Genomic DNA, 24,658 nt, shown 5'->3' on the forward strand with positions numbered 1-24,658 from the left:
GCACATATGATCAGACAATACTTCTTCTCCGTTCGGTTCTATTCCCTTGGCTGTTTTCTTTCTTCCTATCCCCAGAAACATTTCTCCCTGGAGATTATTTTCTTCTGGACCAGTTAATCTTCCCAACCCATATTTGCTAGAGACTTCTAGTGTTCACTCACATCCATGAGAAAGGAGTGCACTTTCCTGCCTCCCTGGCAGCTGGGCAAGGCTGTGGTTAATCCTGCCCACTGGGCTACGAGGGTTAAAAAAATGTGTCATTTATGGGCTGAGGCAGGGAGACGCTCAGCTCGTGCATAATTCTGCAGGCTTCCCTTCCTCACCTCATCAACTGAGGAAGTCACAAGTTCAGGAAATCGCAGCTGCATGATGGTAAAACCTCCATCAGCTCTGACCTTGAGTCACCACATGAGGGCAGCTTCCTTAGAGAGTTACCAGGCCCCACAGTGGACTCTGTGATTGAGAAATAAATTTCGGTGGTGGCATTAAGTCAATGAGACCTGGGGACTTTTTGTTACCGTCGCAACAATCTAGTCTGTCCTGACTGCTGCATATTCCATGTCTAAAATTGCCTCCACCTATTCTTTGACTGTTAAGTCTTTCCTGTATGTGAATAGAAAATCCTTAAAATTTTGGTGTATCTACATTTTTTTAGGTTGTATTGAAGTATTTTCCAAACTGTAGCACACATACCACTAGTGGTATGTGAGATAATTTTATATGGGATATAGATAGACTTGTTCATATTTTAGATATTTATTTACATTTATAATTTGCTTCTATTTATAGCAAGTGATTCCCATTTTCCACTCATAGTAGTTACATAAATTTTTCTTTTAATGTAACCTTGGAGAAAATGAAGTCATTTAAGAGAAAAATGCAATAGGTAAAAGTATAATCGGTACATAGATATGGCAAAAGTCAGAGACGTGGTATTCAAATGACTGACTCGTTGGAAACTGTATATAATAAATCATTTGATGGCTTGTCTGTTAAAGAAGATCCCCACCAGACAGGGAGACTTTCATTTTTGACACCCAATGCTTAGCATCAGATTCAATAAATGTTTTTGAAAGAGTGATATTATTATAATACTTAAACAATATAAGCCCCAGTCCAGTTCTTTGAGGTCAGTTGCAATGTTTTTCCCATTCTTCTTTGTTCTTTTTTTTTTTTTTTTTTTTTGGTCACGACACACAGCTTGTGGGATCTTAGTTCCCTGACCAGGGACGGAACCTGGGCCCACAGCATTTGGAAGCATGGAGTCCTAACCACTGGACCGCCAGGGAATTCCCTCTTCTCTGTTTGTAAGAGGTTCTGTTTGCAGTAAGTGTGTTAGGCTCAAATCAGATTCCACCAAAGATTAACATTTGTGGCATCATGACATTTAAGAATTTAAAACGTTGGGAGCACAGGTGACATTTTAAAAATGATGATTTGTTGAGCTTATACTCAGAAGGGGTGTCATTCTTGTTCTGACTTCAGTCACACGTGTCGCCCCGTTGGTTCTTCCTTTGCTCCATCCCCTGGGCGGTAATCACGCGTGACTTTGTATTCACGGTCATACCATCAGTGTGGTGCTTTGACCTCTCTCCCTGTGCTGGGTATTAAGATGTGAGATGAGGTGTAACGTGTTTATCAGCAACATGGACAATAAGCATTGCTCTTGTGGGGGAACATCGTATATTTCATTTCGGACGTAGCTAGGAAGATGTTCTATCGATAGCTTCCTATTGGTTGGCATTGTCATGCTTTTTCAGTACTGCCCCCAGCGCTGCTCCTGAGGAGGTGGTGGGCGTAGCACACTGGGTGTGTCAGCCCCTCCCCTCTCTCCCTCTCCCTTTGCTCTCCCTCCGTAAAACCCGCACATTGTTAGGGAGATGAGTCAATTTAGCAGCAGCTTCAGAGACGTCTACAGTAGAAAAAGAATCCACAGAATGTTGGCCAGAGAGGGGTGCATTTGCATGTGGAGAAGTGAGCCATTCTTCCCAGTAGAGGGACTTCTGCTCTGACTGACCAAGTGTCATTCCAAGCCTTCCAGAGGGTGACAGCTTTACTGTCGCTGGTGGTCTTTCTGAGCCCTCCCCTGCACTCCTCCCCTTCCTCTGAAATTCAAATGGAGGACAATTGCCCTCATTTACCCAGCCTAAGTGACGGCTCTGGAAGTAGTGATTGATGCTTCTGAGACCTGAAGAGGCAATTTATGGGTTCTTTTTCGTAAATATTTAAAACTTTCTAATCTAAAATAATGTTAGTCTTATGAAACTGTTGGGGAACTAGTACATGAATTCTCACGTCCCCTTCACGTGGCTTCCCCAAATGATAACATCTTACAAAACCATGGTACAATGATGGAAACCAGGAAGAGAACATCGAGAGAATGATACTAGCTAATATACAGGTCTTATTCAAAGTTAGCCAATTACCCCACTGAGAGCCTTAAAAAATTCTTGCCTGCAGCAGTGATTATTGTGGTGCTTGCCACCTGGTGATTTTCTATTTCTGTCATTCCTTCTGTATTTTACTAATTGGAATTCCACTGTAGGGAAGAGCTGTCTCTTTTGAACCATTTATTATTCATTCAATTATTTGTTTATATCAGTATGGACTCATGAGTATTTCTTTTATTCTATGTGTTATAATCCATTACTGTTATTACTTTGTTGCCCAAATTGCTGCATATTTGGCTATTGAGAGCTCGTTCAAGTTGGCTCCTATATCCTTTTGACCTGTCCCCATCACTTTTTTAAAGCACTTCCTTATTTTCTGGCACCATATGACGTTCCAGGTACATCTTGTGTTTCCTGTCCCCATCCTGAAATCAGCCACTACTGCTAGGGCCCTCGTTTCAGTATTGTTTTCATGTTATAACATTCTATTCACATTCTTTAAAAAATGGTATTTACCTGGTGGGATGTTTATGTAGGAGACATTGGATATTTTCCTACCATATATAGTACTTGATTAATTATGAAACATTGGTCTGCCAACATGTCAGATTACAAAAAACATATTTTATGTTCTATATGGTTAAAAAAAAAAGGGAAGCCACACAATTAGGGTTTTCACCAAAAGATCTGCTATGCTCTTTCTTATTTCTTTTTTGTATCCAACCACAAAGTCAATATCTTTTAGACTTTTCCTTGCTTTTAGACTTTATTCTTGCTAAAAAATTCTTTTATGCCTCATATAAATTTTCTCTGACGTTCCTCTTCTGCAATTTACCTTCTCACTGGCCTAAATTCCTCTCACCTCATATATTATCCTGACACCTCCACCCTTTGCTGAATTCCTGGTATAGCATCTCTGTTTCTCTGACTCTTGCACCAATTTTCTAGTCAATTCAATCAATATATACAGCTCAACACTGCGGTGGACCAGAAAGTTTCTTTGTCAGATCTAGAGGGTCTAAATGCCTCCATCAGATGTAACCCAATCACATTTTTTTTTTTTCCAAAGAAAGCGAGTGTGTTTCTTTTTTTTTCTTTTTTTAAAAAAAATTTATTTATTTTTGGCTGCATTGGGCCTTTGTTGTTGCATGGGCTTTCTCTAGTTGTGGAGAGCAGGGGTTTTTGTTGCAGTGCGCGGGCTTCTCATTGCAGTGGCTTCTCTTGTTGCAGAGCAGGGGCTCTAGGCGCGTGGGCTTCAGTAGCTGCGGCACATGGGCTCAGTAGTTGTGGTGCACGGGCTTAGTTGCTCCACGGCATGTGGGATCTTCCTGGACCAGGGCTTGAACCCATGTCCCCTGAATTGGCAGGCGGATTCTTAACCACTGAGCCACCAGGGAAGTCCCCGAGAGTGTGTTTCTCATAGAAATTGATTTCAGGCTCAAGGAGTGGTTTCTTTTGAAATTCACAAACCTTACTGCTACAAATCTATTTTTTATTGTCACATTTTTTTTAATCTGTGGAAGGTTGGTCTTCATCATGTCTAATCCAGAGTACAAAATGAAATGTTTTTAATTTCAAATAATTTTATATTTACCGAACTATTGGGAACCTAGTAAACACAGTGTTCTCATATACCCTTCACGCGGGTATATGTATAATTTCCTCATACATTGTATTTCATTATATATTACATCTATGATCTCCCCACTTAAAATTAGCAAGGCCCTGTGGTCAGCATTGGTTGGTGACTGCCTTTGCACTGATTTCCCTTAACTCCACCGATTACCCTTAGATTATCCTGTGGAAATACCCCCTCTAGGCAGCATTATCATCTGTGTGGTTTAGAGGGAGTGACCCATTCTTTGCTCCAGGGCTGACCTCTGATTTGCTATGGCATGGAGTGTGGTTGAAGGGTGTGTCTGTGATCCAGTCTGGCCAATGAGATGCGTGGAGACTTTCACTGGGGCTTATGGAAGAGAAATTTCTTCTGTATTTCATGGTATCCTCTGAGCCCTGTGGCCCTGAGGATGGATGCAACTACTCTTGAGGCCAGCCCTACCTCCAGACTTCAGTTTTGTGAATCAGTGAATTCCTCCCCAGTCTTCTTTTTTTTTTTTTTGGCTAATTATTTTTTATTTGGATTTTCTGTAGCTTGCCAAGATTTCTATTGATTCAGACCATTTTCCGTGCAGTGTCATGTTACTTGTACCTGTGTTAACATTTATTTTAGTTATTCATCAGAGTTAATCACATGTCCATTCTTCCTCAAATAGATTATGATGTGCTTGGAACTGTACATTAAACTCTTACCTGCCTTTCTGATCTTAGTATAGGGCATAGCACATCCATTTATTTATGCTGCCAGGGCCTACTGTAGGCCAGGCTCAGACCTGGATCTAGTTCTCAATATGTGTTTGTAGAATTGTGAATTTTATTTACCATGCTACCTATATTAGTTTTATATTCCTGCATCACAAACTACCACAAATTTAGCAGCTAAAACAAGTCACAACCTCCCTGAATCAGAAGCCTGAGACAACTCAACTCTCTGCTTAGGGTCTTGCCAGGCTGCAAAAGGTATCGGTGGGCTGTGTTCTCACCTGGAGGCTTGGCTGGGGCAGAGTCTACTTCTGAGCTCATTCACCTTGTTGGCAGAATTCCTTTTCAGGGGCTGTATGACTGAGGGCTCCAACTTTTTGCTGGCTGTTGATCAAAGGCTGCTTACATTGGACTTCCGCAACCTGGCTGCTCACTTCCTTAGCCCAGAAAGGAGGATCTCTTGGTCTAGTCTGATGAAACTGTCTTATAGAATATAACATAATCACAGAGGGATACCCTGTCCACTTTGCCACATTCTGCTGGCTAACAAGTCACAGGTCCAATTCTCACCCAAGAGTCGGGGACGACACAAAGGCACGGACATCAGGAGGTAGGAAATCATTGTAGGTCACCTTAGGGTTTGTCCTCCACACTACTTTAAATGTTCATGTTGAAAGTACAGGAGATATTGCTGGTTCAGCCCCAGACCACCACAATAAAGTGTGATATTGTGATAAAGTGAGTCACACGAGTTTTTTGGTTTCCCATTGCATAAAAAAGTTATGTTTACACTGTGGTCTGTTAAGTGTGCAATAGCATTATATCAAAAAAAAACAATGCACATGCCTTAATTTAAAAATACTTTATCGCTTAAAAAATGCTAACCATCATCTGAGCCTTCAGTGAGGATAGTAGTAATAGCAAAGATCACTGATCACAGATCATCATTATAAATATAGTAATAATGAAAAAACTTGAAATATTGCAAGAATTATGGAAGTGTGACATAGAGACATGAAGTAAGCAAATGCTGTTGGAAAAATGTCGTTGATAGACTTGCTCGACTTAGTTGCCACAAACCTTCAATTTGTAAACAAACAAACAAAAAAAACGCAGTATCTGTGAAGCACAATAAAGTGAATTGCAATAAAACAAGGTCTGCCTGTATCTTTTAGCTCCGTAAGTAGGTTTTCTCTCTCTCAACATACAAGCTCCTATAGAATTCAGTTTTTTAAAATTATAAATACATGTTTTTTCACCTCAGCAAAGACATTGAGTTTACTTGAAATTTCTTTTTACGATCACCTGCATTTTCTTTAGGTTGAATCATTTTATAAATACTCAAAATAATTCTTGACATGTTTAAAATTTCAAAATATTTTTATGTTCTTTTAATGACACTAAAAAAGCAGCAGCTCCTAGAGTTGGTTGCATTGGAAATTTGATGTAAATAGTTTTGAAGCAAACCAGGACCTCTTCAATAGCAATATATATATATATTTAATTTATTTATTTATTTGCTTTTTGGCTGCGTTGGGTCTTTGTTGCTGCGTGAGGGTTTTCTCTAGTTGTGGCGAGCTGGGGTTACTCTTCGTTGCGTGCACGGGCTTCTCATTGCGGTGACTTCTCGTTGCAGACCATGGGCTCTAGGTGCGTGGGCTAGCAGTTGTGGTTTGAGGGCTCTAGAGCTCAGGCTCAGCAGTTGTGGCGCGCAGGCTTAGTTGCTCTGCGGCATGTGGGATCCTCCCTGACCAGGTCTCGAACCTTTGTCCCCTGCATTGGCAGGCGGATTCTTAACCGCTGCGCCACCAGGGAAGCCCAGCCCTTCAATAGCAATATTGAAAAGAACCATGAACAATGAGGCACTGTCTCCTACGGATATTTCATTTCAGTTCTAAATCTAACAGGTGGCCTTCTGCCATTTGCTTTTTCTTCGTAATAGAATGGTGTTAACAAAACAAAACAAAAAACACCTCCTTTTCCAAATGTAAAAACTAACACTTTTAATAGTGACCTGTAAAATTTGGCCAGAGTTTTCTTTATTTATACAGAGTGGCTAGGTATAACGGTCGGATTAGATTTCTCAATATTTACTTGGCTAGTTAATTCCAACAAAATATCCTTTTGGAACATAATTTAGAGCTATAATTAGGCAAATAAATAAATAATCATTGACAACTCTGAAAACATTTCCAACCAATAAATTATTTACTTGCATATATTTTCATACTTTCATGTTTGACTTTATATCTGCCAGTGTTTTCCTCCATTTGAACTGTAGGTCTATGAATGTCATAATTCTTAGCCACAGGTCAATAAGATATCTTTAGCTTTCTCGTTTACCAAAAGTCTTAAAAATGTAAGTCGGTCGACTCATTCCTATCTGTCCCTGTGTTGTAAAAATTGTTTTATATAGTTTGTATGACATTTTTAGGCACGCTGATCTTAATTTCCTAAGACACCTGGAAATGTCATGGTGCAGAATAGTTCATATATAAACAATCTGTCCTTTATATTCTTGGTAATAATCTACTTTCAGAAGCCAGCTTAACAAGATGGCATTCAGAAAGATGGGCTTCCCGAAAAAAATCTCTCCATAGTTGCTGTTTTAAGTTTGGCCACTAGATGGCATAGTGTTTATACTGATGAGCAAATGTTAGCCACAAAGGAGACGTTATTTGTACTTAATAGCTTATATTGAAAAGACAGATGTACCTGTAAATGCGTTCTTTGAGTTTTTTCCTCTTGTAAAGTACCACCGTCCTTGAGAAGCAAGATTAGATGAATGACTTTTTGTTTTTAACTACTTAATGTTTATTTATCTTCCAATCTATTAAAACCATTATTGGACTGTTTTGTTAAAATAAAAATCCATTCCCTCTTGGGGTAAATTGTTTTCAGAATACAATTGATTCTTAAGTACATTAAGTCTTTCTAAGTGGACATTTGTTTTCAATTTAGAAAAAGAGAGTCTGTGTCCAGGCTGTGAACAATTGTTTAAAAAGATTTTAGAAACTTTTAAAGGGTCCCTGTTTTCAGCTAATAGGGCATAATCACATTTCTGGAATGAGATATGTCAGAGCAAGCCAATGTCCTTGGTTACATTGATCTCTTTTAAATCAATGTCCAACACAGCTGACGGAGATGTTATAAGCTATATATCCATAGGGCCTTTCTTTATGTTGGCCGGAAGTTTGGAGCATCTCCAAACTTGGTGTCTTCCCATTAGATTGCTCTTCATGTGATGGGATTTGCAACCCAAGCCTGATTCTCTTAATTACACCCAGGGTGTGACTATTGACAAAGGCTGCTGTATGAATGACACTGGGCTCTCATGACCTGGCTCTGGAAGGGCTCCCTTCTCCCACATTTTCTGGTTTACATATTTTACAAGTCAAAGGGTAATTTTCCATTCCTGTAAAAGACAATTTGCTGAATTGCATTCATTCAAGAAGGAGCTGTTTTGAAAACAAAAATGTTTAACAGACTTTACATCTATTAAATTTTAGAATAGTGTTTCATTACTACCTAAACACCTGCATGTGAGAAGTTTGTTTCTAATATTTAGCTTTTCGGTTTTAAAACGTTAAGTCAACAGAGGTAATATTGGTTCCTTTTAAAGTTGGTAACCTAAAATTCTTTACAGAGGGCTAGATTTTCTACCACAGCTTATGTTGTAGGCAACTATACTTCAGACTCAGTAACACACATGCACACATATACAAACACACAAAACAAAAAACTTCTATACCAGATTATGTATTTATATCCTTTAATTTTGATAAGATGCATATCTCGTAGTGTGTGATTAAACTTTAAAATTAAGTGAACTTTTATTTGAGAAGTTGAATGGCATGTAACAATAATTTTTTTATTTTCAAAGTCATACTTTAAGTGCACCAAGAATTTTGTTATGGTGGCTCTTCTGGTAAAAGGAAGACTCAGTCGATCGATCATTTTATTTTGCTTTTGTGCAAAACCCTGTGCTAGGCAACACGGAAGATGTGAAATTGTAGACAATTGCTCTGGTTCCTGTCCCTAGGAACTCACAGTCAAGGGCTTCAGCATTTAAAAATAAATTATTATGTAATGTAGGAAAATTAAATTGTGATCACAAATAATATAAAAGATGAGAAGGGACTTTAGGGGTTAAAGGAGTTAGGAAAGGCTTTGGGAGAAGGGAAAATGTTAATGTTAATGTTTAACCATTAATATGTTGTATAAGATTTTGTATAAGATTTTGATTTTTAAAAAAAAGGTGTGTAAAAAATATTGAGTAGAGTTCCCTGTGCTATATAGTAGCTTCTCATTAGTTATCTATTTTATATATAGTAATGTGTATATGTCAATCCTGATCTCCCAATGTATCCCTCCTTTCCCTTTCCCACATGGTAACCGTAGTTTGTTTTCTATGTCTGTGACTATTGCTGTTTTGTAAATAGGTTCATTTGTACTGTTTTTTAAATTCCACATATAAGCGACATCATATGGTATTTGTCTTTCTCTGTTTGACTTACTTCACTCAGTATGACAACCTCTAGGCCCATCTGTGTCGCTGCAAATGGCATTATTTCCTTCTTTTTATGTCTGAGTAATATTCCATTGTATATATGTACCACATCTTCTTTATCCATCCTCCATAGATGGACATTTAGGTTGCTTCTACGTCTTGGCTATTGTAAATAGTGCTGCAATGAACTTTGAGGTACATGTATCTTTTCGGATTATGGTTTTCTCCAGATATATGCCCAGGAGTGGGATTGCTGGGTCAACAAGTGTTGATTGAATTGGAAACTTAATACATTTCAAACACTGCTAAGTGCTGTGGATAGAAATTTTTAAAAGATATTTCCTGACCTCAAGGAGATTATAATGTGGATTAAATGAAGCCGTACATGTAAAGAAACTGGCAGCTAGTAAGGGGTCAATGAAGATTAGTTCCCTTGCCCTTCAGGATAAGAAAAACATATTTTCTACTGTGGAGCTTAGCGGGGCACTTGAGAATAATGGTTAAAAGCGTGAGCTTTGTCATCCAATTGCCTCCATTCAAATCCTGGCTGTACTCCATACTAGCTGTATAATCCTAGGTAAGCTGGTACATCTTTCTCAATTTTCTCATCTGTAAAATGGGTCTAATAATTGTACCTTCATTATAGAGTTGTTGTGAGGGTTATGAGTTTAGCACACTACCTGGCAGTTAGGAAATACCCTAAAATGTTAGGTACTGTTTTTAATAGTTTCGTCGGGACTTGAGGATGAGGATTTTTTGTAAGCAGTTTCTCCTGCACAGAAAAAGACGGTAATCATGAACATCTAAAGACCTCATTCCAAACAGGGCAGCCCCATGCTTGGGTGTTAACAGGCTGTTTGGAAAGGGGTGGAACGTCTTTTTTTTCTGGGAGCCACTGTACACCGTCAGTTATAATAAGACATGGTTATGGATTATTTTGGACGTTTTTCTCCTGCAAATTTTGATTTTGACCACTGCTCATTTTGTGGATTGAACATTCCAGAGCAGCATCCAGCCTATAACTCTGTCAGTGTCTCCTGAAAGCAAGGACAGGTCTAAGGACATTGTTGCTGGCAGGGCCAGGCTTTCTGGAGCCCATGTATGCCCTGGGGGCGGTTCAGGATGAGAGCTGAAGTGAAATTATCATCTCCAGCTTGCCTGTTCAGAAACAGGAATTTTGCTTGGAAGTCTTGATTTGTGAGTTGCAGAAATTACCCTATACCCAGTTTACACAAGAGGTTATTGTAGGGATGGGTTGCCTCAAACAGCTTGATGGGTGTAGGGCGTCTCATTACTCCTTAACCTGATGTCCCATTCATCTTCAGTGCCAGCTCTGCAGTGGTGATGCCAAAGGTAACCCCATCACACCTACCTGCAACTTCTACTTGTTGTGGGAAACAGAAAGAATCTTTATCTGACTCTTCATCTGACCCAGGCTCTTTACTCCTTAGTCTGGTGTAACAGTGATTGTGGTCAATAGCCCAACACTCTAAGAGGAGTAAGGTGGATATTAAAGTAGTAAAACCCTGCCCTTGCTAACAAGAAGTTTCTTACCTGCTGGCCTATCACAGCACTTGGAACCTAGCAGGCTCTCGATAAATGTTTGTGGATGGAATTGATGTTTGTTACAAAAAAATAACATCGTATCTCATGTGTTCAGTGTGGTACCTGATCCCCTGTGAATGTCATATAGAAACAAGTTCATTTAGCAGATGCAGATTAGAACCCTGGAATCTTCTGAAGTTGGGTTCCATGAGAGGATCAGCTGAAGGGATATGAGACATGGAGGCCAGAGAAGATCCTCGGGGGGAGGTTGTTGAATTGCTACCGGTGCCAGGCAGTGGTGCGCCGTCCGACTCAGCCCCGTTGTGTGGGGTGGGGCAACGCGGTGGGGATGGGAGGCACGCGTATCATAATGAAGCTTCTGTCGGTTCAGTGGGCTGACAGCACACAGCCTCCAAAGGTTATGCCCGTGACCACAGGAAGGGGTTCTGGTTCACAGTTAACATCTTTGGGAGGATGGAAGGTCAAGGGCGGTAGTCGTGGGTCAGAGTAGTTTGGCCACCACGGCAGTGGGAATGGGGTAGGAGGTGCTCGGAGCTAATCGGCCAGCAGGGACCTAGGTAGGCAGCTTCAGGGAGAGAGTCTGCCAGTGGGTTGCAGAGCCGTAGCTGCCGTTTGTAAATCCATTCCCTTATCAAATTGTAAAGAGCGTCCTGGGTGCCAGGCAGAGAAGCAGCAATGATCAGTAAGACACAGTCCCTAACTCTCCCTCCCCCTCTGGTGACCATAAGTTCATTCTCTAAGTCTGTGAGTCTGTTTCTGTTTTGCAGATAAGTTCCTTTGTATCTTTTTATTTATTTTTTTTAGATATTTCTCTTTCTCTGTCTGACTGACCTCACTCAGTAGTTAGGGAGTTTGGGATGGACATGTACACACTGCTATATTTAAAATGTATAACCAACAAGGACCTACTGTTATAGCACAGGGAACTCTGCTCCAGATTCTGTAACAACCTAATTGGGAAAAGAGTTTGAAAAAGAGTAGATATTGATACATATATATGTATAACTGAATCACTTTGTTGTACACCTGAAATTAACACATTTTTTTTGAATTTTATTTCATTTTTTTAATACAGCAGGTTCTTATTAGTTACCTATTTTATACATATTAGTGTATGTATGTCCATCAACACACCATTTTTAATCAACTATACTCCAATATAAAATAAAAAGTCTTGGGCTTCCCTGGTGGCGCAGTGGTTGAGAATCCGCCTGCCGATGCAGGGGACACGGGTTCGTGCCCCGGTCCGGGAAGATCCCACATGCCGCGGAGCGGCTGGGCCCGTGAGCCATGGCCGCTGAGCCTGCGCGTCCGGAGCCTGTGCTCCGCAACGGGAGAGGCCACAACAGTGAGGCCCGCATACCACAAAAAAAAAAAAATAAATAAAAATAAAAAGTCTTTTAAAAAGTCCTCTGATAAACCATAATGGAAAAGAATCTGAAAAAGAATATATATATGTGTGTGTGTATATATATATATATATATATATATATATATATATATATATACACATATATATAAAACTGAATCACTTTGCTGTTCAGTAGAAATTAACACAACATTGTAAATCAACCATACTTCAATAGAATAAATTTTTTTTAAAAAAAAGGCACAGTCCCTGCCCTCTAGACCCCTCAGAATCCTGGAAGTCCTCATTTGAATGAATTCTGGTTACTTTAGGTCCCTCTCTGGGTATGATGCTTGCCACCTGTTATAACAGTCCAGTTATTTTTCAGTCAATCGATCAATCAATGATTATTTTGCATCTAACACGTGCTAAGTACATACGCTTCTGGACTCACGTTCAAAGCCATTGGCTGGGGAACTAGCCAAACGGAGCTACCAGTTCTGGAAATCACAGTAGTAGGCAGGTAACTCAGAAAGGGATTTGGCCTTGGGAGCCAACTACTAGAACTCGGGTTCAGATGGATCGGCTTTTGGGATCAAAGCAGTTAAGTAATGAGAGCTGGGACCAGAAAGTTAGCGATATGAATAGAGATAAATGGAAAAGTGACTTGATGTTGAATCTCAAGAGTGTTGGGCTGGGCATCTGAATCCCTCCCTTGTACAGCAAAGGTTGGTCCGAGCTATGACTTCCAGGGAAGATCAAGTGGCCTCAGTTCTCGAGGAAGAATGGTAAAGAGTGGACTAAGTAAGCAGTGTCTGATTCAAGTGAAGCATCACATGACCTCTAGTTATGGCACCAGAAGAGCCTGGCTTTACTTGATAATATTCCCTGGAGACCCTAAGGCAGAGTTTCATCTGACCTGGAAGACCTCAGGAGGTTCAAACGATGTATAGGGTTTGAGGCAATTATTCAACAAACCTTGGCCAATTTTTACTGTCTGATGTAAGAATGAGCAAATGTGCATCTCTGGCCCAGTGACTGTCGGACTCTGGATGATCATATTTGCCACTGCTCATTGGGAGGGACAAGTACAGGGTGAGAGGGAGGGGCTGAGCTGGGGGCAGAAGTTTCTTTCTTTGGGACCAGAGTAACGGACAGGTAATAAAGACTAGGACCCCAGCACCAAGGAAGAGAGCCATGTACAGCTGGGAGCCGTGGAGAGGGAGATGCTGGCTTTCCCCTCTAAACATCAAGAGCCTGATTTATCCGGTCCAGACACAGGAAGCGCACCTCTCTAGGCTTGCCTGTCATAATTAAGTAGGGGAAACACATGACTATTTAATCAGCAATTAAGGCGTGGTTGATGGGCAGGACCAGGACCCCAAGTTAGACCTGTGCACTGAGGGAAACCGGTGGAAGAGTCTTTTTTTTTTTTTAACATCTTTATTGAAGTATAATTGTTTTACAATAGTGTGTTAGTTTTTCCTTTACAACAAACTGAATCAGTTATACATATACATATGTTCCCATATCCCTTCCCTCTTGCATCACCCTCTCTCCCACCCTCCCTATCCCACCCCTCTAGGTGGTCACAAAGCACAGAGGTGATCTCCCTGTGCTATGCAGCAGCTTCCCACTAGCTATCTAATTTACATTTGATAGTGTATATATGTCCCTGCCACTCTCTCACTTCGTCACAGCCCACCCTTCCCCCTCCCCATATCCTCAAGTCCATGCTCGAGTAAGTCTGTGTTTTATTCCCGTCCTACCACTAATCTCTTCATGACATTTTTTTCCCTTAGAGTCCATATATATGTGTTAGCATACGGTATTTGTTTTTCTCCTTCTGACTTACTGGTGGAAGAGTCTTAACGGGCTGCAGGGACTGAGAGTGGGGCTCCGCTGGGTGGAACCCCACCTGCACCCAGATGCAGGCAGAGCCTTGTGACAGGGAATGGGCGGGGACGGGGGGGGGTACTTTGGAAACACAGCTAAGTAGTCCCTGTTAGGAAGCAGGTCTGTCTGTTGGAGATGGATTCCAGACACTAGGAAGGCGTCGGAAGCTGACTTTTAAGTCTCGGGTGAGATTGATTTAACCCAGGCAAAAATCTCTGTTCAAAGTAGAAACTGAGGTGCCAGATAGGACACGGACAACACACTGGAAAGAGGGAAGTAGGTTCGCTGCTAACCTCAGGCTTAAGGAGTGGGAAAGGGATTCAGAACAAGAGTCTCCAGAGCCTCCTACCAAGCAGGACACCCCAAGAGGGCAGTATAGAGACTGATGGCATTGTCTTGGGAAAACTGGGCTCTGAAAACGACCAGCCAGGACTAGAAAGCAAGCTCCGTGAAGACAGGATCTTCCCTGGTTATCGTAGGGCTTCACCCCTGATAGGTGCTCAAAAAATGTTTGTGAGTGAATGAACTACGTGAGTGACTCTGTCCCCCAAACCCTGCAAAATGATGTGGAAGAATGAGGCTTCTTATGTAATTTGATGCAAATTAAATTTGGCCAGGGAATTAATGTACAGAACGTCTGATGAGCCCAACAGCAAGGAGTTTTAAGCTGGGACTGCTAGCACTTCATGGAAGGGACAGATTCTTTTTTCTTTAAAACAAAAATAAACCTCAGAAACCCATTTATCATGTACTTGGATGAGACCTGGGCCTTCTGCATCATATAATATGGAAAAGAAGTTTTTATTTTGGATAATTTTAACGGCAGACAGTACCAACTGGCCACACAGCTCAAAGGAACCATCGTACGTCTAATTATGAGAAAACCTGCCATGGGTCTATCGTGCTGCATTAATTGAAATATATCTTTCTCCAGAGTTCTGAAAGGATGCACATATTTAATGATGTTTAGCACCATGTATTACAATATTAAAGATTGTCTAAATCAGCAGTTGAGATTTTTGTTATTGTTGAGTTGTTTTTTTTCTGATGGTAATTAGCTAGCTGGTTCAGCTAATTACTGCTCCTGGTTTGTGAAATCCACATCATTTTCATGAAGACAGATAATCATCTATTTGCCATTGTTAGAAAGACATGATAATTATTATAAACTTTAAATCAAATTACTTAGCTGCAATTGTAAAAAAAGAGAGTTGCAGCTAAGACTCAGTACTGTTCTGTAGTATTTTAATTTTTAATTTGTTTTTCTAAGAAACCATCACACTAATATTTTGGCAATAAAATGTGATACAGACATAAGAGAAACATTTATAGGTGATTTATGCCAAATCACTTAGTTGAGTCCATAAATTATTTCTGCCTGTGGAATCAAAGGTACATATTAAATGAATTAATGTTATCCAAGGTTTTACACTAAAAAATACAATCTGATGTTATTCTTAACGCATCTGTCAGTAACATGAAATAGTTTATGGCAATGATCTGTAATAGAATAATTGTACCAAAAGCCTGTTAGCAACTCATTCAAGATTAAAAGATTAAGTCTGGAGACTGGAGAAAAAAGCTGGAGTAGTTTTTCATAGACATATTCAACAAACTAATGAAATATTTGAAAGCAAGTTTTCTGTTTTGAAATTGAGAAATACCGTTCTTTCATCCATCTCATGGGAACTCTACCTGAAGGGATCGTTAGAGTAAAAAAATTAGTCCAATACTCAGCACAAATTCTAAACATTACTGGGCAGAGAACGATCTCCCAAAGCCTTTTATACTTCAGATCACTGATATTATTGATACAATTACAGGATCTCAGTTTAGAAGGATTCTGGCATTGACAAATGTGGAGAGATTTCCCTAGTTATAAGTTAGTACTTTAAGATTAACTCACTACACTGTCAATAGGAATATGTGTAGCTGTAAGAGCTAGAAGTTATGATATGGGAGAAATAGATCTCATTGGCTCAATCCTTCTGTAGTCTTCAAATTAAAAAAAAATTTTCTTTTTTAGAGGTGCAACCATTTTCCCCCAAACTTTATGGAAATTCTACATGTAAAATGGATAAAGGTAGAGCTACTTTCTTTTTTTTTTATTTTTATTTTTTGGCTACATGCCTTGCAGGATCTTGGTTGCCTAATGAGGGATCGAACTCGTGCCCCCTGCAGTGGAAGCACTGAGTCTTAACCACTGGACCGCCAGGGAATTCCCAGAGCTACTTTGATTAAAATAGCTGAGCTTTCTTTGTGGCAAGTGGGAGTGAGGAACCCTCCATGGTAGCCACTGAGACACCACCAAAGAATATCCCAGGGTCTTGCCCAGCAGAGCTTTAAAACCACTAATTTACACTAGATGTCCCAAATGTCAGTTCTTAGAGTAAGACTTTCCCAGAAACAACCCAAGAAAGCAGAAGGAAGGAAATAATAAAGATAAATGTCAGAATTCATGAAACAGAAACAAATATATGAGGATCAACAAAACCAAAAGTTGGATCTATGAATAGACTAATGGAAGTGACACACCTGGGGATATCCATGAGGCAAGGAAGAAAAGTACAATAAACAAGCGTAGAAATGAAAAGGAATATACCTACGGAGGTTGCTCATATTAAAAGGTAGCAAGAGGATGTGATAAACAATTTGATTTCTATAACCTTGAAAACAGATGAAATGTACACGTTCCTAAAAAATTGGCTCAAGAAGAAATAGAAAACTGAAAAGTCCTGGATTATTAACTAATTTAAATCAGTGATCAAAAATCTGGTTTCACCACACCCAAAAGTTTTGAACTAGTGAGTTCAACTCAGCATTCAAGGAACAAGTCATTCTACTTGTATTAATCCACTAAGGCTGCTATAATAAAACACCGTAGAACTGGTGGCTAAAACAACAGAAATTCATTTTCTCACAGGTCTGGAAGCTAAAAGACCAAGATCAAGGTGTCAGCAGATTTGATGTCTTCTAAGGCCTCTCAACGTTGGCTTGCAGATGGCTGCCTTCTTGCTGCGTCCTCACAAGACCTTTCCTCTATGCGTGAACATTCTGGTGTCTCTTTAGGTCCAAAGCTCCTCTTCTCATAAGGACACTAGTCAGACTGGATTAGGGCCCACCCCAAGGGCCTCATTTTAACTTAATCACCTCTTTAGAGGTCCTATCTCAAAATACAGTCATATTCCAAAGTACCGGGGGTTAGAACTTCAACATACGAATTTGGGGAACACGATTCAGCCTATAACACTAATCTTACACAAACTCTTCCATGTTACAGAAAAGAATGAAACACAGCTCAGTCTAAAGCCAGAAGGGAAAATGACAGATGACTCTCTCTCATAAAGATAGATGGAAAATTCCTAAACAAAGTGTTTGTAACCTAGCCCAGTCATGTATTTAAAAATATAATCATCATGCCCAGGTTGAGTTGATTTCAGAATATTATAGTCAATAAAACTGTGTTCAACAATTAAAATTCATGGTAACAGAGTTTAAAATTGGGTTACTGGTACTTAGTGATTAAAGAAAATGTACTTACTTGAAAGTAAATTTGATTTACATAAGAATTGGAATTTTGGGTGGCCTTACAGTCATTAAAATCTACAGGTTTTTTACAAAACGGATTTTTTTTACTGTGGTACCTTCCCTGTATTCTGTCAAATAGTCATGAAAATTTTTTTCACGTGCTGCAGATGCCTTTCAGGAACTCACCACCTTGAAGGTGAAGGATCCACATTCATAAGATCATGCAAGTCCTAGTGAGCTTCCGGTTGAATTGTTCAGAGGCAAGTGCCAGCCTCCGACTTTAAATGTACTTTTGAGTCTCTGGCTTTAAATGTACTTTTGGGGCCAACGTCTATCAGCATGTGGCTGCTTACTTCTGTTATTTTCAGATACTAATCAAGAGGAACATAGCATTTCACCTCCCCCATGTTACTTATATGCCTTAATATAAAATCGGTGTTAGAAAGCTGATTACAGTATTCTGCATTGCACAGTTGATAGGCATTTGCGATCACAAGTGGTTGCTATTGAAGACAAGGAAGAAAAGACCCCCGGGAAAAGACCATTCAGTGAACTCTAGGTTTACATGTCACTCCGGGAGCTCAACAACTTGCTATTTATTTACTTGTTTGTTTATTTAGTTATAGGAACAAGCTGTCTTATATGCTATTTCTGAAGATCTAAGAAAGAAAAAGCCTTGTGTCTCATTCGCTGAGGTTACCGTGGGAAAGACAGGTCACGAGAATAGTCTGTTATGATATCTTCATGTGGATAGATTCATTTGCTCCACTGGGCGGCCTCATCCTGTCCCCCAAACCCAGATGGCCATCTTGGCACTGCATGTGCTGGTCAACAGGTGGATGGGCTGATACCGTGGATGAAGTGGAGCAAATCCATACCTGCTACTAGAAAACCACAGCGTCTATATCCTACGGCCAGCCGGCCAATGTAATTATATTTGTATATGAAGGACAGCGTTTCTTCTACTAATTTTATGTATGTTTTGGAGACAATATTTTGAAATAGTAACAGATTTTTTTTTTTTTTCTGTAACCCTTTGTGCCTTATGACATCACCATTGGTACAGGCAGCTGGGGCATTCTGCATTCACTTCCTTACGAAAGGGTGACAGAGCCGAATGCAGAGAACAGTGAAGCCAATTCTTGACTTCTGAGTTTCCAAAGACTAGGCCTGGCGTAAGATAAAACACTGGAAAGGATTCCTGGAGGTTAATCATGGATGCAGACGGACTGAGACACATTTAGGACACTCTGGAAGGACCCTGCATGAAGCCCGCCGAGAAGGAAAAGGAGACATCTGCCTGGTGTTCTGGGTCATTTGCCTGAGAATGTCACCAAGCTCCCTGCCCCACAAGAGCAGAGAATGAGCTCATGAGGCCAGCAGAGCCCGAGGCAGCCTTTCCCCTGCCCAGAGTTACGTGAGGGCAGCAGCAGGTTTCCAAACACCAAGAGCAGCATGAACAGGCCACACAGAGGCCACAGATCCGAGGAGTCTGTAGGTTCAGGAAGGAGGCTGGACACAGCGGTGAGCGCCGAGGGCCTCCGGCCTAAGGCCAGTGAGGACCAGGTGGGATGAAGGACTTCCCAGGGGACGCCAGGACAGTAGATGCTGACCTCAATGCCGCCCCTAGACCCAGGCATGAGGAGCCCCTGGCCTGGGCCCCCTTGGCCTCCTCCAGTTACCCCTCTCTCACGAGGAGGGAACGTGCTGCCCCCTTTCTAGGACATGCCTTGTGTACCTGGGGTCCTGGAACTCCCGTTCCAAACAGCCCTCAGCCCACTTCCAGGGCCTGCCTGGGCTACTTCCCTAGACCTATCTTTCTGAGGGTGACAGCAGACTGTACTGCTGGTGTTTGTACCCCTAGACCAGAGGGGTGGCTGTGTGAGGATGTGTGACAGAAAGTGCATATACCACTCTCTGGATGTGAGTGGAGCGGGCAGCTCTCACGGTACAGGACAAAGCTGGGGATAGGCAGGGACGGGTGGGCCTCAGAGCTGCCATGTTCTAGGTCATGATGAAGGTATACTTATTAAGGTTAGAGGATAGAACACATTTTAATTGACAGTATAATATTAAGATTATTAAACTTAATTTTTAAATTTAAATTTTTAAATTTAATATTTGTTTAAATAACAAATATTCAGACACTCAGGATGTGGACTTCCTCTGTACACTTGTCTTATCCTCTGTCCACTTGGAACCCTCAGAGCCGCGGCCCATCCACTGCTGAGACCCTCTGCTCGACGCTCTGCTCTGTCGGTGCTCAGTGAGGGTTGATTGAATGAATTTGTAAAATAAATGTGTATTTTTGACAGCTCTGCAGCTGAAAAGCCATTCGAGGTTAACTACTTGTATTTAGAGCCAATGAAAATATTCCCGCGGATATGGAAACACACAGGGGCTGGCATAGACTGAACATGCCTAAGTGGAGATGGGGTGTCGTTGCTGTCTCTGGGAAGGGAAGTAGGGAAAGCTCTTGACTCTATGATGATGATCCAGGGAGGGGGCCCGGGCTTCTGCCTCGGCCAGACCCAGTAGACCGGCATGCGGGCCTCTCTAGAGGTGGCCATCAACTAGTCTGGAGCCAACAGCCTGCACTTCTGGGCAAGAAGGGCTCGGCCGGCCCTGGCACCTGTGCAAGGAAACAGCGCTGGGGCTGCTACAGAGCACTCGCTCCTGCGTTGCTCTCATTCACCAGGCTGTCTGTTGGGTGAATCGAGTCTGCAGGGACATCGACTTGGGGCTCTCTTCTTCCAATCAGCTGGTTTAAGCAGACTTTCTTTGCAAACCCCTTAGCTAGGGAAAGAAGTTCTGAAAGAAAGATGATTATGTAATGATTTCGTGAATAACGTACAGCTTCCTAATATTGGTCTTTTTCTGTTACATTTTCAATTCGGGTTTTCAGAAGCAAGCCAATTTTAGAATCCTATCGTAAGAACAAATTTAGAAACCTTTATAAGGTGTGATGCGTTTGATGCAAAATGTAGACGGGCAAGGAATGACGTAGCTCAGTAAGAAGTCCAGTTAGAAGATGGGGCCCGAAATATACATGAACTAGGGTAAGGATGTCAAGTGACACAGGAAAGGCTAATAAGGTTTAAAAAAAAAAAAAAAAGGAGGGTAGGTGATAGGCCTCTGATATTCTAGCTTTATTTGGCATGAAACAAAAATGGATGGTTTTGTGCCACATTTACTAGGTGGAGGGTTTCATGCCATGTTTCCTTGATGCTGGGAGAGTTTTTGATCTGTTGACACGCAGTGCACAGGGCCCAGTACATCTGCAGGGTCGTAGCATTCTGTGGTGCTGACTGGCTTTGGAGCTTAATTATTTAAATGTTTCCAGACTCAAATGACTGATGAGCTAACATATTTTTAATTCAGACTTTCACAGAGCAAGCTGTAAGGTGTGCTCAAAGCAAACATCCCAGAGGACCTTGACAAGCTGATGCTAACGGAAAGTTCATGCCTGTATGCTATTTTGACATTTGCATTTTAAATTACAAGTTTCAAACTTTACCTAAAGTTCAAGGGAACAGAGTCCTACATTAGGCTTTCATGAAGAGGACTAGAGCTTATTTTGTTGTTGTTTTTTTTAAGGAAGAAGGAATGCTGTTAGGATAAAGAAAAAGAATGTTGCCAGAATGTTCTACTTAATGTAGCCCTCCAAAGATAAACACACTGGTGATTCACTGCATGGTGATGTTACTATTTTAATATTCACTCTGTAACTTTTTCCCCCTCCCTTCCTGTCTCTGAGTAGGTGGGTTACAGGTAGTCTCACTTAGAGGTTTGTTCCTGTCAGATTCTTTTTAAGTTTCTCTTGGTTCCAACTATTTCTGATATTAAGCAATGGCTACGGGGGACCCTTAAAATAGTACTTTAAAGAATAAGAGTGTATTTCAGAATTGTACAGTTTGCAGAGATTCTGTAAAGTTAAGAGAGTTTGCTAATCATCGGACTTACTAAGTAATTTAACTTGACTCTCTCAAATGAATTACAGATATTTTATGGCACAGTGCAAATGGTCATTGAATCTTGATCATCGGTCCTGCCAAATTGGCCATGAAAAATACTTTTTTTGGTCCCCAGCGAGACAGATCCGTGTATCACTCTATTCCTGGTCTCCTCTCAGTCTTGATACCGTGTCTTTTTAGCATGATTCATTTTCCAAGTTGATGGAGGCTAACTAAGCCGGTCATCCTTTCTCAGAAGGTTTACCTCTTGGTGCAGAGGCTCCCATGTACCTGAGCTTCACTAGCAAAGAGACGGTCTTAGTTATATCTGTATCAGGGTATCAGCAGTCAGCATTTCTGGATAGATAATGCAGTAGGTTTTAAGCAAGTGAATGATTTCTGCTCTAGAAATACCAGATCTCACTGTGAGAATCACAGCGTCCACCCACAAGGCTGTTCCTAGGGCTCTGCAGCACTGGCTGCAAGTCCTGGGACCTCACTTAGCTGGCCCCTTCTGTCTCCACCTCAGGTCCTGTGCCAGCAAGTCCCGTGGCTGTCGTGAAGCTCCGGCTCCTGCCTCCGTCTGACCTTTGCTTTTGTTCCCAGCATCCATGTCAAGGCTACATCATTCTGCTCTATAATCTGGATCTTTCTTTTCTACTCTTGGCATATGTTTCCCCCTTCAGCGTTCTCAGTCTCCATTCTAAGGAAGAACCCATTCATTTCTATCTTGAGAAAACCCATTGTGGGAGAGGAGCAGGAATGACTTCCAGGAAGACAGTTACCTTCGCCTCCGAGAAATGAGAGAAGCCACACTTAGGAGCCGATGGCCCATTCCCTCCTTTAAGGAGTGCTGTGGAGGTCAAGGACACCTCCGTGGCTTTGCTTTTTCACCATGAGTAGTTGTACCGAAACCTAGGACTCGCCTCCAGGAAAGTGGTGAAGTCCTCGTGCATTTTCATTAAAGGGTTAAAGGTGATTTCTTTTACTCAAGGTGAATATCATCCTCCATCCCTAGACCTTCCTCCAAATAAGGTGGAATCCCTACTCCCTATAATCCTTACACCAAACTTGGGGAAAGGGTTCAGGATAACATGTATTACCTATACCGTGTTTGCAGAGTTCTGACTCTTGGTTTTCTCTTCCGCTCTCTATATTTCCTAATGGGGAGCCAGTGAAACAGGGGTTGAGGGATTTGACCCCCCCGTCCTGCCTCTTATAACACACAGTTTCAGCTGTGCTCTTGCAAAAAAGGTTTTTAAATTCTTCATCTGGCTTTTTGGCCTAAACACTTTTGGTGGTAGCCTCAAGGGGCATCCCAGACTCGGTTTTTTCGAATGCCATGTGGAATTAGATTCTTGGAAGTCCCTCGCACCCATTATTATATTGACATTCTTCTTTATAATTCTTCTATCTTTTTCTCTTGCTAAATACTCTTTTTTTTTTTTTTTTTTTTTTTGTGATACGCGGGCCTCTCACTGTTGTGGCCTCTCCCATTGCGGAGCACAGGCTCCGGACGCGCAGGCTCAGCGGCCATGGCTCACGGGCCCAGCCGCTCCGCGGTATGTGGGATCCTCCCGGACCGGGGCACGAACCCGTGTCCCCTGCATCGGCAGGCGGACTCTCAACCACTGCGCCACCAGGGAAGCCCTAAATACTCTTTTATTACCTGCTCAAACCCCACTACTGGCACCCTTTCTGATACCCCTCCCACCACTTTCTACCTCTTACCCAACACTCAAGACCTTAAATATACTTAAGGCGGCAGCAGGAGGGACTTTGGCTGTCTCTGAGCAGTTTCCAGGGAGAGAGAACTTTTATTAAGATGACTGGCTGCATGAGATGTAGTTCGTTAAGATGATGATGATGTGGTAGGTTGAATAATGCCCCCCCCCGCCCCCTCTAAGTGGTCCACACCCTAATCCCTGGAACCTGTGAATCTGTTTCTTTACATGGAAACGGGGACTTTGCAGTCATGATTAAGTTAAGGATCTTGAGTTGGGGAAATGATCCTGGATTATTCAACTGAATTCAATGTAATCCCAAGGGTCCTTATAATAGAGAGGCAAGAAGGCCAGGAGAGGAGAAGGCAACGTGACAGCAGAAATAAAGATTGGAGTGATATGGCCACAAGCCAAGGAAGAGGCAAGGAATGGTTTTTCTCCCCTGGAGCCTCCAGGAGTCCGGTCATGTCATCACTTTAATTTCAGCCCCATAAAACCTCATTTCAGACTTCTGACCTCCAGAACTGTAAGAATAAGTTTAGGTTGTTATAAGCCACTAAATTTGTGGTAATTTATTACAATGGCAACAGGAAACTAATATAGATGTAAAGAAGATGGAGAAAGCACATTGAAAGCAGAAGTGTGAATCAGGTAGAGAAAACAGTCATAGGACAGCTAGTTTCTTTTCTAAGAACAATCACACGGGCTCCTCCTCTTGGCCCATTTCCCTGCTGTTCTTTTAGAACCTGGTTAAACGCCGACGGTTATCCAGTGCCTTTCCTTGCCTTGCCCCTCACATCAGAGACATATGTTTATCTCTTTTTTCCCCATGGCTCCTAGGAACTTTTCTACAACCACCTTGGAGGAATCACTCAGCCTTACACTCCTCAAAGACGGCAGCTAGATGTTTGCCGTGGTCCTAACGAGTCCTTCTAGAAACGTTTAGATGTCTGGTGTTTCTCACATTATCTGTGCCAGGTTTAGGGGGTGAGTAGTAAGCACATGAGATCAGTCCCTAGTAATTAACTTAGGATCTCATCCCTCACTCCCTTAGAACGATGATGTTCGTGGGAAAAGTCAGAGAACTTAGTCCCCTGTTAAATCAGCCAGGCATTTATTGATACCTACTGTGTACTCAGCACTTTGTTCTAGGTGTCCTGGGCTGATAGAAAAAATTCAGGTTGTCTGCTTCTTTCTTCAGTGAGTGCCTGGATGAGGAGATAGAAGCAGCATAGAGAAAAAGAATCATTTACCCAATTGATCTGAAGACTAAGTAAGTATCAGTACTTACCCACTGTTTACTGATATATGGCAAAGTGTACTTTTGTAGGAGGAAACTAAATTTTTGTTGGGCCCTTTAAGGAGATCAAGCAGAATTTGATGACTGAGTGAAAAATAGTGACCAGTGCTTTTGAGGCATGGGG

At 41.5% G+C, this 24,658-nt stretch overlaps 1 protein-coding gene across 7 annotated transcripts in view; it reads left to right on the forward strand.

Annotated features, from left to right (window-relative positions):
• Positions 1-24,658, forward strand: part of PHACTR2 (phosphatase and actin regulator 2) — a 254,793-nt gene that overhangs the window by 32,893 nt on the left and 197,242 nt on the right. The window lies entirely within an intron of this gene.

The sequence above is a fragment of the Kogia breviceps genome, chromosome 13 (genome assembly GCF_026419965.1).
Source record: "Kogia breviceps isolate mKogBre1 chromosome 13, mKogBre1 haplotype 1, whole genome shotgun sequence".
Lineage (NCBI taxonomy): Eukaryota > Metazoa > Chordata > Mammalia > Artiodactyla > Physeteridae > Kogia > Kogia breviceps.